Genomic DNA, 12,890 nt, shown 5'->3' with positions numbered 1-12,890 from the left:
TCCTTCTTCTCTTCCTTCATGTCTTCCTTACCCCCTCCCCAGCGTCTTGAAACTGAACTCTCCCTTGTAACAAAGAAAAAACAATTTTTTGAGCAAAAGCACCAGTAATTGTGCCCAACAATGTGTATAATATTCTGACCTAGAAATACATAGTACTTTAAGATGTATAAAGCAATTTATATACATTCCCTCATCTCATCCTTACAACATCCTCATGAGGTAGAGACTGTTAGTATACGTATTTTACAGATGTTGAAACTGAGGTTTAAAGATGTTGAATTGTCCAGGGTCACGAAGCTAATTAAGTGTCTGAGTTAAGATTCAAAACCACATCTTCCTCACTCTAAACCTAGCACTCTATCTACTAGTCTGCATTCCCTCTCAGTATTTCCCTCTCTCTCTCTCTCTGGATGTAGCTTACTTTTGAGGAACATGAATTAACACTGTCTCACCTGATGGGCATATCCCCACTACCACACCAATACATGAGGTCACCAAGTGTCCCTTGACCCAGGTATGAAAGGGAGCATGCAGGTGGGTGCCCAGGAACCAGGAAGAGAAAGCTGAAAGCAGCAAGCAATTTCATTTTACACCATAAATATCACTGAGCAAGACTATCCCAATACAAGCTCCATCAGACTAGAGTAATCAATCAGACCATAAAGGCTCAAAGTGTCTGCAAAGTTTGTGCTTCCCTATAGTTCTCCCAATTATAAAAGAATTCAGTGCAAACATAGGTGGCCTGTGGATAGGATGACTTCAGAGTGTTCCAGGTTGTTTTGTGTGGGCAGTGGTCCACACCACCAAAACCACCATTCTGGGACTTACCCCAATAGTCTCCATAGAGAGGCCAAGACTTTATCCTGTGCCAAGGAGGCTCAGCCTGAGCACCTGGATGACAAATCAAGGCATCTTGGAAGAAAAGGAGAAGCTGGACATCGCTGTCATTCACAGAAACAGACAAAATCAAAAAACGTTCTCTCAGCCATCCCCTTGCATCCAGACAAGACTGTATGTACTCCCACCTTTGGGTGGGGTGATATTGTACCCATTTTTAAAGTTCTATAGAAGAGAGTCGATGTTATTTAGTGGATAGAGAGCTGGCTTTAGAGTCTGCCAGACCTGGGTTCAAATCCTGCCCTGACTCTTTTAAAAGAGAATGAAGTACTCAAGTCCCCTCCAAGGGACTGAACTGCAGTTTCTTGTGCTCAGAGGGCAGAACTGGGATCAGTAGGTAGGAATTACAGCTCCCTAATGCAGTCCAGAAATAGAAGGCACTATTGCCTCAGGAGGCAGTGAGTTCACTGCCATTGGAAAGTCTTTCAGCAAAGGCTGGATGACCACTCGCTGAAGAATACATAGAATGTTTTCATGCTTCTAGTATGGGTTGGACCACAGCACCCATGAGGTCCCTTCCAACTCTGGGACTAGAGGATTTCTCCCACACAAATGTTCTCTCCTCCAAGTGAAAAAGAAAGTTTCTTTTTATCTGCTGTGCCAAGGTATGTGTAGCAGTGTACAGAACTGGTCAGGCGAGAAGCCAAGACCACGACCAGGCATTTGTCAGGGTCCAATGCAAGCAACAGGCCTCGGAGGCACAATAGTTCTTATTATTTCAAGCAGAGTCTATTTCTTTCTCACAGCATAAATGCACAGGGTCCCAGTGGCTTGCTTGACTCTTTAAGGCCATCTAGTCCACTCTCTGCCTCCCACCCCCACCACCCCTATTTAACAGATGAGGAAACTGAGGCCTGAAGAGCAAAAGTGACTTTCCCAATGTCACATGGGTAGTAAGCATCAGAGGCAGAACCTTGACAAGGTCAGGGAGCTGTATGCTCTAATGAATGAAAAGGGAGCAAAAAAGTCTAGGCATCAAAGAGTCAGCAAGACAGGTGGGTGGTCAGCTAGGTGCGAAGAGTAGCTAGATCTCAAAAGTCAAAGCAGAAAAGCACACAAAGGTTAAAGCATTAAAAGTTACATTAGCGACCCTAAGTGAGGTAGCATGGGGTAGTGGAAAAATCCCTGGTTTTGGCAATAAGGGCCTTAGGTTTGAATTCTGTCTCTGACACTACCCATGAGACCTTGGTAAAGTCGCTTCTCTTCAGGCCTCAGTTTCCTCATCTGTGAAATGGAGGAAAGGTCAGAGAGTGGACTACATGGTCTCTAAAGTCTATTCCAGGTCTGAATTTATGATCATAAGGGAGACAAGCCCTTAAGGAAGAAGCTGTTTTGCCCTCTGCTCTCTTTTATACTGCTTTTGTAAAGTAGCTCCAGTTATGGGAATGTATTCTTGGGATTTAGAACTGCAGGTGTGGGGAAGATGAACATGGCTGCTTAAGGAAAGGGACCAGTGAGCAGCAGCTATAGATGGGGTCCTGATGAGCTCAGAAAACCCAATCAATCTCCTTCCAAAATACAGTAGTCCCAAAGGACACGAACCCAGGCATTGACTTTAAGGAAAAAGATAAGCATGTCAACCACATTATAACTTGTTCAATATGATCTCAAGGTTTCCAGGAAGGAAACAGATAAACTCATTGCTGGGGATCTTGTTTATCAATTTTCCTTTGAAATTAAATCTCTTTCTTTCAATCTCTCTCCTCCTCTGCTAAACAACATAACTTAGTGGGATTCTAAGAAAATGGAAAAATAAAAGAACTGGTATTTTTCTCCAACCATAATCACATGCCAATTTATCCTTGCCATAAATCAAAGACGAAAATTCTACTTTCCTCCTGGGGTTGCTGCAGATGCAGAAGATAATACCGTTGTTCTTTTACTGCCAGAGCTCAAAAAAAGCCATAGCCTAAAGGGTTAACATTTCATTTCCTTTTTCCTTTTATGTCCTAATCCCCATCCTGCCCTGGGTACATTCCAAACCCACCTGGAACAGGTCACAACCCGTAGGGAGCCCACTACTGGCCCTTCCTTTCCCCTGGCGGCAGATTAGATGGAGCCCTTGTTAATCACTCATTACATCTGTCCTAGGAGATGACCAGGCCCCCAAGCATGCAGGCAGGCAGCCAGTGCAGAGCTGAGCTGTAGCCAGGAGTGCACACGGATGCCAGAGGCCTGTTGGCTGAATGACACCCTTCTGAGACAAGATATAGACAGTGCTGAGTTTGGCTGACTGCCCAGCAGGGCCATGCCCAGAAGAAGAGGGCATCAGGTAAGAACCCCAATAAAGATGCCACAGCAGTACCCAAAAAGTATGTCAGACAAAGACAAAATACCCTTCCGCTGCCTAAACATAACAGTAAAGCTTATTCTTCTAATATGAGGCACCATTTATTCAAAGCAAACACTGAAAGAAAACTATATTCTAATACTCTGTTTCTGAGGTACCTCCTGGAAGAAAGAAAAGGCAGGGAGTGAGCTAGACATTCTTATCATTCAGTCGGTTGGGGGAGGGTGGAAAGGCAATGTTGACTCAGAGTGGACAGCATGTCTGGGCTCTAGAGTTAGAAACACCTGGCTTCAAATCTAGCCCCAAATATTTACCAGCCCAGCAGATCATGTAACCTCTATGGGCTATGTTGTCATCTGTGTTGCTGGAAAGAGTTCCTCAGGTTGATGAAATGACAGATCTTTCCCTGTATTCTAACTAGAAGCAGGGTGGGGAGATGGGGAAAGGGGGCTGACTTCTATGGAACAATGATGCCCACTCACATTTCATATAATGGTGTCAGAAGTACCAAATCTTTTACCCACAAGGTAGATAGGGCAAGTATCAGTGACCCCTTTCTGTAAATGAAAAAATAAAGACTCAAAAAAGTGAAATAACTTTCCAAGAATCACAAAGCTGGCAATTATCTGAGTCAGGACTGGGACACAGGTCCCAAACCAGACTATGACACTTTCTACAAATATAAGGCTACCTTAAAACATGTACCCACAGGGATGTGCTGGTAAATGTTTAACAACTATCTCTCTGGGGAGAATATGTAAGCAGGCCATACTTTTAAGTTTCATACGCATTATTCACACTTCCTGAACTCTAGACAATCAACAAAACAATAAATCAAGCCCTGATTTGTAGTTTCTGCTGAGTTCCAAGGTTTAAAGGCTTCCACTGAAACTTTAACAATTAGGCCTTTAACCTGGTTCAAGCTGGTTCCAGCACATTCCTGCACATTCACCAGCACCTCAGAAACTACACCTGTCTAGTACTAAGGCTGGGCTCAGTAGCAAGTTGGAGGTGCTTTTTCTCAAAAGGAGAGGTTATAGATCCCTCAGACCTTTGTAGGTAGCTGAGAAACTGATGTGAAAAAGCTCTGGACAAGGGCAATGGTGGCCAGTGAACCATCATGGCCTTTGAGATGAAGGAGGTGGGGGGTGGGGAATGGTTTGAAAATTAGGGTCCACTTATATTCTAAAAATATCATTTTTAACCATAGTGGTAACTTCTGACTACACTATGTCTGATACTCTGGAAAGTATGTTCAGCAAGGATTTGAGGGTTTTGGTGATAGAAGATGAGATGTAATAATGCACATCCCCCAGAATTACATATTTTCTAGTGTTTCTGCTCTCTCTCTACATTCACCCAAAGGGCAAGTTAACTTTTCAGCCTGGAATGGAAGGAATGAATGATTCACTCCACAAAGTGAATGATTCTATTCTTTCAAAACTGTTCTTCCCCAAACATCCCCTATAGTTTTTCATCCTTTATGCTTTTGCTTATTTTATTAACAATAATAAAACCACCAATGTATAGTTAGGTATATAACATATAGTGCTTTATTTTTTATAAAGCATTTTACATACCACTCACCAAAAGCATGATCCCTTCATTATCCAGGACCTCCTCTTCCCAACATTCAAGGATCCCTGGGCCTTGCCATCTGCCCTAGCACTGAATCCTAAGGACCACTGTGATCTGTAATCTGTCCTAAAGCTATATGTGTAGTCTTCCCCAATTACAATATGAACTCATTGGCAGCAAGAACTACCTTGCTTTTCTCCATTTGTATTCCCAGCTTATGACACAGTGCTTGGAGCATAGCAAGTGCTTAATAAATGCTTTTCCATTCCATTTGATTATCTTATTCAATTTTTATAAGCTCTCATTATCCCTATTTCATAGATGAAAAAACTCAGGCACAAAGAGATTTATCCAATATCACACCTACTAAGGATCAGATGTAGGATTCAAATTCGTCTTCTCACTCCAAATCCAATGCTTCTTCTGTTTAATAACAAAGCCTCCCCATACTACACCTACCTTTCTGGTGTATAAAATGCCCTTTCCCCCAGTCTCCATCCTCTGAACCATTTTGTCACTCTTTAGATGTCTCCTATTATCTGTTCAGAGCATATCTTTTTTGTTTTGAAGTCCACAGTCTAGGACCACTTTCCTTTACTTGCTTGATCTTATACTACCATTAAGGAATGAATTAGAAAAATGCTTTGAAAATTCACATGTATGGCACTTTATAAATTACAATGCAATTTACGTAAATTTCCTCATTTGATCCTCAGTATTATTATGACTTTTCTCCAGCTAAGTCGTACTCCAGCCAAACCATCTTACTTGCTGACCATTTGTATATGCTACGATTTCCTGCTTCCTTTGTTCATGGCTGGAATACCTTCTTTCAACCTTCCCCCTCCTCACTCTTCACTATGGAATTCCTTCACAACCCTTAAACCCTAACCCAAGTATCATCTCCTCCATGAAGCTTTCAGTTAAAAATGGTCAGACAACACTTCCAAAGTCCAAGTGGAAAGGATGTTTAAAAAAAAAAAGTATTAGTAAAGACTTCAGAAGGCAAATGATATGAGTTGGATTTTAATGGATGGGTAAGAATGCAAGAGGGCAGAGAATAATCTGGGTTTCATCAATCAAACACAGCATCTGACCTTGATCAGGGTAGATGACAAATCACATAGTTCCTAAGGTGGATGGCAAGGCCCAGGAATTCTAAGGGTGAATGAAGGGGAGTTATATGAAAAGTCTGGGTAGAAAAAGCAGTGCCAGATTATGAAGGACTGTGAATGCCAGGCAAAGTAGTTTGAATTTACTACAAAAACAGTAGGGAATTGCTGACAAATTTTTAGCCGAAGGGCCAAAACTATATATAAAGAAAACTATTCTAGCAGTAGTGTGACTGATGGATTGAAGTAAGGAGAGAGTGTAGGTGAAAAGAACTTTTGGAAGGCCACTGCAACAGTCTGGGGGGTGGTACTAGTGAGAATAATGACAGGTGTGAGAGATGGTACAGAGATGGAAGTGGCAAGACTTAGTAATTATTAGACATGAGTGCTGAGAGAGGGTGAAAGAAGAAGGAACAGAAAGTTAGGAAAATGAAAGGTTGGATGAATGGTGATACCACTGACATAAACCCTGAAGACAAAAGGAGGAGCAAGTTTGGGAGCAAAGCTCAGTCTTTGATATGTCAAAGCACCAATCCAAATGGCAATGTACTATATTCAAGTAGAGAGAAGGAGCTAAAGCTCAGAAGAGAAGTTAGGGCAGGAGATACAGATTTGGGGGTCACCTGCATAGAAGTAGTAGCTAAAGCCATGGGAGTGGATGAGATTGCCAACAGAGGGAATGAAGAAAGAAGAAACAAGAGAATCAAAGATAGAACCAAGAAAGGGATTCAAGGTTCTGAACAAGGGACATAGCTAAAGGAGGGGAGCAAATAGAACCTGTTTGACCATTTTGTCTAGAGTCCATACATCCTGCACCCAAAGAGAAACTGCTTCTCCTCCAGGAAACAGACCAAGGCATTTTGAGCCCTGAGCAAAAGATGCAAAAAATAATGGTGTATTTTCACCACAAAGACATTAAATATTTTAAAGCAAAAACTTTCTTTCTGCATATATCCAAAAGTATGGAAAAAGGACAGAAAGTAGAACAAGAGGAGAACAGAAGGGAAAAAAAAACAAGGAAAGATCAGATGCAAAGGAGAAAAGATCTGGGAGAGGTCAGCTGTCCCCTTTCAGTCTTCTCTCATTATTTGCTTTTGGAAAGTTGAACTATCCCCATTTGAAACTATTAGCCCTGTCCAAATGAATCACAAATCACTCACTATCTCCAGCAGCCACCCACTATCCTAAGCTCCACCACCATACCTTTGAATGCCTCAGACATTTCCACTTGGATATCTCCTCATCACTTGAAACCCAACATGACTAAGCTAACCAAAACAATCATATTTTTATGTTATGACCTGCTCTTATTCCTGAATTCCCTATCTCTGTCCATAAAACTGAATGGCAGCATATAACACTAAACTTGGAGTCAGAGGACCTTTGTTCAGATACTGTCTTTGCCATTTACTATGTGACCCTAGGCATGTCCCTTAACCTCTCTGAGCCTAGTTCCTCATCAACATAAAATAAGGAGGCTGGATGAAGTGATCCTCTGCAATTGTAAAGGACGTCTCCCTAAGTTAAAATCTCACAGTCAGGTATGGTGGGAAGAGAAGGAAGTAGAAGATGGAGGAGTGGTGAGACAGAACAAGTCAGATACCAAGTCCTGCTGACTCTTCCTTGTATAAGGTCTCTTGCTTTTTTTACTTTACCTGCTAGTATCTTATTCTATACCCTTATTTTCCCTTGCCCAGATTATTGAAATAGCCTCCTAACCTGTTTCCCAATCTCTAGACTCTCCCCAGTCAAATCCATTCAACCCAACCAGAAATAAATTTTCCTTGAACTTCATTTGGTTCCAGTTAATCCACAGCTCAGAAACTTTCACTCCCCATCAGCTACCGCATAAACTCATAAACCTGACATTTAAGACTCTTCTCAGTCTGGCCACAGACTACCTCTCCAACCTCCTTACCCTCTCCCCATCCTCTCCCCAATATGAACCCTCCACTCCAGCCCACCAGATCTATTCACTGCCTCCCCTCCTTCACTTGCTGAATTCTCAGCCATTCTTTAAAGTCAACTCAAATGCCAGGAGCCCAAACTCCAGAAAGGCGTCCCTGTTTCCTCCAATGAGCTTCTCCTCCCAGACCTTATATGGTACTCTGCTTTGTTTTGCATCATTCTGATTTTACCATGTAACATTGTACACTAAAGTCATTTTCATTTGTCTCATTCTCCCTACTAAACTGTAAGCTCCAGGAGAGCAGGACTATCTTTTATCTAAGCTTTGTGTATCAACCCAGGACCTCATGCAGTAATAAATCATTGTCCAATCAATATGCTGCCTTCTATTTATTATTAATTAAAGTTTTGAATACACATTGGTATGTAACTTCCCAACTCTACGGGGTCTTTTGAAACAGGGGCTTTTGTGTCATTTGCATTTTTTGTATCCCCTGCGGCATTTCGCCCATGGTTTGCCAATAACAAACATTCAAAATTCTTGATTTGTCTGCAGAAAAGATGCCTTATTTCAATCAATCAACCAATCCACAAGAATTAATTGTCCATAATTGTGCCAAAAGCACAATTACAATGGTGAGACAATCCCTGTTCTTGAGAAGCTTCATTCTACTGAGAGATCCAGTAACTTTATAGATAGTATTTTACACATAGTATAGATACATAGTATAGATACATAGATACATAATATATATGCAAATATAAGTGCATAGTGATGGGAGAGGTGGAAGAGACACTAACAGGGAATCAGGAGGAAATACCTCTTAAATGAGGTGGTATTTAAGGTGATCCTTGACAGGATCTAGGGGTTCAAAGAGCTGGAAGCAAAGGAGGAAGGGCATTCCAGGTATCTGAAACAACCTATGCAAAGTCACAGAGCAGGGAGATGGACTCTCACATGCTGAGCCTTATCCCTATTCCAGGGCTTCTTTACCATGAATAGATTTCAGGGGGCCTGTGAACTTGGAACACTTTTATTTTCACTAACTCCTAACTGAAATTTAGCATTTCCATTCCTAGAATGGTAAGGAGTGCATTCCATTCACTAGACTGCCAAAGGGGTCCTTGACACAAAAAAGGTTAAGAACCCCAGCCCTAATCCCTTTATAGCAGAGGCCTCTTTTGTAGCACTCCATTCAGAAGGATTCCCACTTTCCTGCCTAATTCTCTCTGCTTAATTGCAGAATGGGAGTTGATGTTTTAGAGAGGTTCGGAGAAATTAAATAGATGTTATCAAAAGGAATGTGTGGGCTTACTATACTGAAGACCACTATATTTGATTGTTCTGCTCTCCGTTCAGTAAGAATAAAAAGCACCTAAATCAAAGACCACATGCCTACATCACCTTATGCAAGTAAGTTGAAAAACAAGTCACTAATAATTACAGGTATTAGAGATCTCACAAATCTAGTCCAACCCCCTTCTTTTACAGATGAGGCAACTGAGGTTCATATTCGAAAGCACATTCCTAGAATCCCAAATCGATTGCTTCACTCACAGAGAGTTCCAAACCTGAAGAATTCTATAGGAAACTAAACTTTTATTTTAAAAATAAACTGTTAAGTTGTTTGAAGACAAAAGTAGCTCTGTCCCAAGCCCATTCTAAAGCAGGGCACAAGGAGGGCAGGTATTTTGAAACAAACTTTGGAGAGCTCATCAGAGCTGGAACAGACGGTGAAAAGAGATCCAGAACATCATAGAAAGCTGACTGTACAGCTTAGCTGAAACTAACACACACTTGCAACAGAGGCTTTTTGGAAGCCAGGATTTTTTTTTTTTTAGCAGGCCCCCTCATATTGTGGAGGCCCTAGAGTGGAGCTTGGTTAGTTTATACCTAAATCCAGCACAACTCTCCCCAAGCCAGGAGAACAGGCGGCCCCATCCCCTGCACGCAGGGACGCCTTTGGAGTGGGGCGGGCGGGAAGCGAGGGCTGGGTGGGCAGGGTCTGCTCCAGCCTCCACCCGGCGGTTTGAGGCCCATCCCCTCTCCGGGCCAGGGCTCCAGTGAGTAAGGAGACCTTGCCCGGGAACTGAAGAACAGCAAATTGCGCCAGACTGGCCAAGCCTGATTGAACTTGATTGAAAGTTAAAGCCCCTGAGAGGAGGCGCAGAGCAAAGGCACCGACAAGCTCCAGGAACCCCGGGCACGGGACGCAAAGATAAAAGAATGGACACCCACAGTGGTATAGACACACTCACAGAAACACAAGGGTGCACGCGTTCCCCAAGCCCCAAAGCAAGATTACAGGGACACAAACTCCAGGGCACCCAAGGTGACACACCCACTCGCCAGTACCTCGTGCAAGCGCGCGCGCGCACACACACACACACACACACAACACACACACACACACACACACACACTCGTGCTCCCCGAGACCCAGAGCGGGAAGCGCCCCAGCATGAGGGGCCACTGCGCGTGGACAGGGAGAGGGCAGCGGCGGGAGGCGCGTGGTCCGGGCTGGGCGGGCAGCTCACCTGGCGGTCAATGTCCGAGAGCGGCCGGAGCGGCTCGCCTTCACTTGCCTTCCCCTGCCTTGCCGTGCCTCGCCTCGCCTCACCTCCTCGTGCTTCCCGGAGCCTGGCAAGCGCTGCCCGCCGCCGCATGGACTGTGCCTCCCACCCCGGCCCCGGCTGTGCCCACTGGCCCGGAGGGTCCGCACTCTGGCTCTGGCTGCTCGGTCAGCGGGGTCGGGCACGCTGTGCTCTGGCTCCCGATTTCTGATCCCCACTCCCGGCTACCTCCGTCCTGTCCCTCCTCCCTCTCCCGCTCCCCCGGCCTCCCGCTGTCAAAAGGCGCCCCCTCCTGCCTCCCCCTGGCGGCCGGCTCGGGCAAGGGCATCCCCTCCTCAACATCCCGCACTGACTGACGACAGAGGAGCTCTGGGCATAGGTGACTGAGGACGGCTAAAGAAAAACTCTATGGCTTAGAAACCAGAGAGGTCCCCTCTCTCCCCCCACCCGCCTTGTAAGACCTTTGCTTATCCACCTCCCAGAAGGGATGACCCTGAGATTCTAGGAAGGCAGAGATAAGACACTGATTAGCTGTGTGACCCTGGGCAAGTCACTTAACCGCTGTCTGCCTCCGTTTCCTCGACTGTAAAAAGAGGATAATAATAGTATCTACCTCCCAGAGTTGTTGTAAGAAAAAAAGTGCTTAGTACAGTACGTGGCACATAATTTAGACACTTAGTAAGTGCTGGAGGTAGGGGAAGAGGGAGAGGGAGGAGAGAGAGAGAGAGAGAGAGAGAGAGAGAGAGAGAGAGAGAGAGAGAAAGGAAGGAAGCTAGAAGATCTGGGTTCATAGGTTTTCTAACTGAAAGGGGCATTATAGATCCTTTTATACAGCAGGAAAATGACACCTAGTGAGATGGAGGATCTATGGTCAAATCTTTGCTACTTACTTATCTTTATGACCTTGGATAAGTCATTTTACTTCTCCGAACCTCAACTTCTTTTTGTGTAAAATGCCAAGTTTAAACTAGATCTATGATCCTGTAATTCTAAGCAGCAGAACTAAACTCATATCAGCTCATTCAAATCCATGGTCTCTTACCACACATATAAAGCCAAAGCAAGAAGTGTTGGGAAGAAACTGAATGACCCTAGGGTTCCAGCCATCTCAATGACATTTTGGGGGGCACTGCCTCATTTGAAGACTCCCTGCTCTCTGTCTCTCTGTCTCTCATACCTGCTCGCTCGCTCTCCCTCTGTCTCTCTCTCTCCCTCTCTCTGTCTCTCTCTCTCTTCTCTTCTCTCTCTCTCTCTCTCTCTCTCCCTTTTCTCTCTCTCCTCTGTCTCTCTTCTCTTCTCTCTTCTCTCTCTCTCTCTCTCTCTCTCTCCCTTTCTCTCTCTCTCCCTCTCTCTCCTTCTGTCTCTCTCTCTCTCCCTCTCTCTGTCTCTCTCTCTGTCTCTCTCTCTCTCTCTCTCTCTCTCTTCTCTCTCTCTCTCTCTCTCTCTCTCTCACACACACACACACACACACACACACACACACCTTCCTTAGGAGGAAGATGCAATAGCCAGAGAAATTCATAGTTTCCCACCGTTTCTCTACCATTTTCTAACTAGCAGCTGCCATTCAACGTTCACAGTCTCCTTGATACATGAGGACCATTTTCTATTGAATCAGCAGAGGAGAGAAAAACGAAGTCCAGTGTCCTGCAGCATTTATGTGTTCTCTGCTGTTGGAGAGATCACCATCAGTCATAACTATAAATCAATCAATGACAACCATCCTACAAACTGTAAGATATTTCAGATCTCAGTAGAAGGTACATATGAATTTTAACTGGATTCCCTATGTATTTCTGGAGGTCTCTTAGCTTACTAATTACTGATTAGTTTATTAATTCCTGCCTACAAGCCTAAAGAAAGGACTCTGAAATAAATTGAATAAAGAAATGTCATGAATCAATTACTCCACTCCTGAAAATCCAGCTCCCATCTCTGCCCCATATTCCTTTTACCCTCACACTGGGAATTTTCTAATTATACTCATTTCTTCAGTCAAAGGTAGATAATAACACCACCTATAACTGACATTTATATAATACTTTAAAACTTACAAAGCAGTTTGCATGTATATTATCTCATTTGAGGTTATAATAGTCCTATGGAGTAAATGATAACATTTTATATACATACATACATACATACATACATATATGTGTGTATGTGTGTATAATCCTCACACCAACAGACCTACCTCAAGACCAGCCCTTGCACCCATCAACAAGGGGAGAAATCATCATGGAGAAGGGCCCACCTTCCTCATTACTACAAGCAGTAATTGCTGACCAGCTGCCACCAATGGGTGGATAGATACAAAAATCCAAGGAGCAATAGCATTCCCCTGCCCCACCCTAGCCAAACAACTAGGCCTGCTTCTGGCCCAGCCCTCAAATCCAACAACAAGGGAGGCAGCTCCTGTGGAGAAGGGGCTAGCCATAACCAACAACTGCCAACCAACTGCCACTTACATGGCAGACAAACCAACCTAACTGAAGCATTAGGGCACCCCAAGGTAGAGACAGGAGGCAGCA

The 12,890-nt window shown here is 43.9% G+C and overlaps 1 protein-coding gene across 1 annotated transcript in view; it reads right to left on the bottom strand.

Moving 5' to 3' along the window:
* Positions 1–10,587, bottom strand: part of THSD4 (thrombospondin type 1 domain containing 4) — an 891,140-nt gene extending 880,553 nt beyond the window's left edge. The window contains exon 1 of the mRNA XM_020982022.2: positions 10,324–10,587. The gene's annotated coding sequence lies outside the window, so the exon portion shown is untranslated. The remainder of the gene's footprint in view (positions 1–10,323) is intronic.
* Positions 10,588–12,890: the final 2,303 nt, after the last annotated feature.

This window comes from Phascolarctos cinereus, unplaced genomic scaffold, assembly GCF_003287225.1.
Source record: "Phascolarctos cinereus isolate Bilbo 61053 unplaced genomic scaffold, phaCin_HiC Scaffold_3;HRSCAF=262, whole genome shotgun sequence".
NCBI lineage: Eukaryota > Metazoa > Chordata > Mammalia > Diprotodontia > Phascolarctidae > Phascolarctos > Phascolarctos cinereus.
This window is presented reverse-complemented; position numbering and strand designations above follow the sequence as displayed.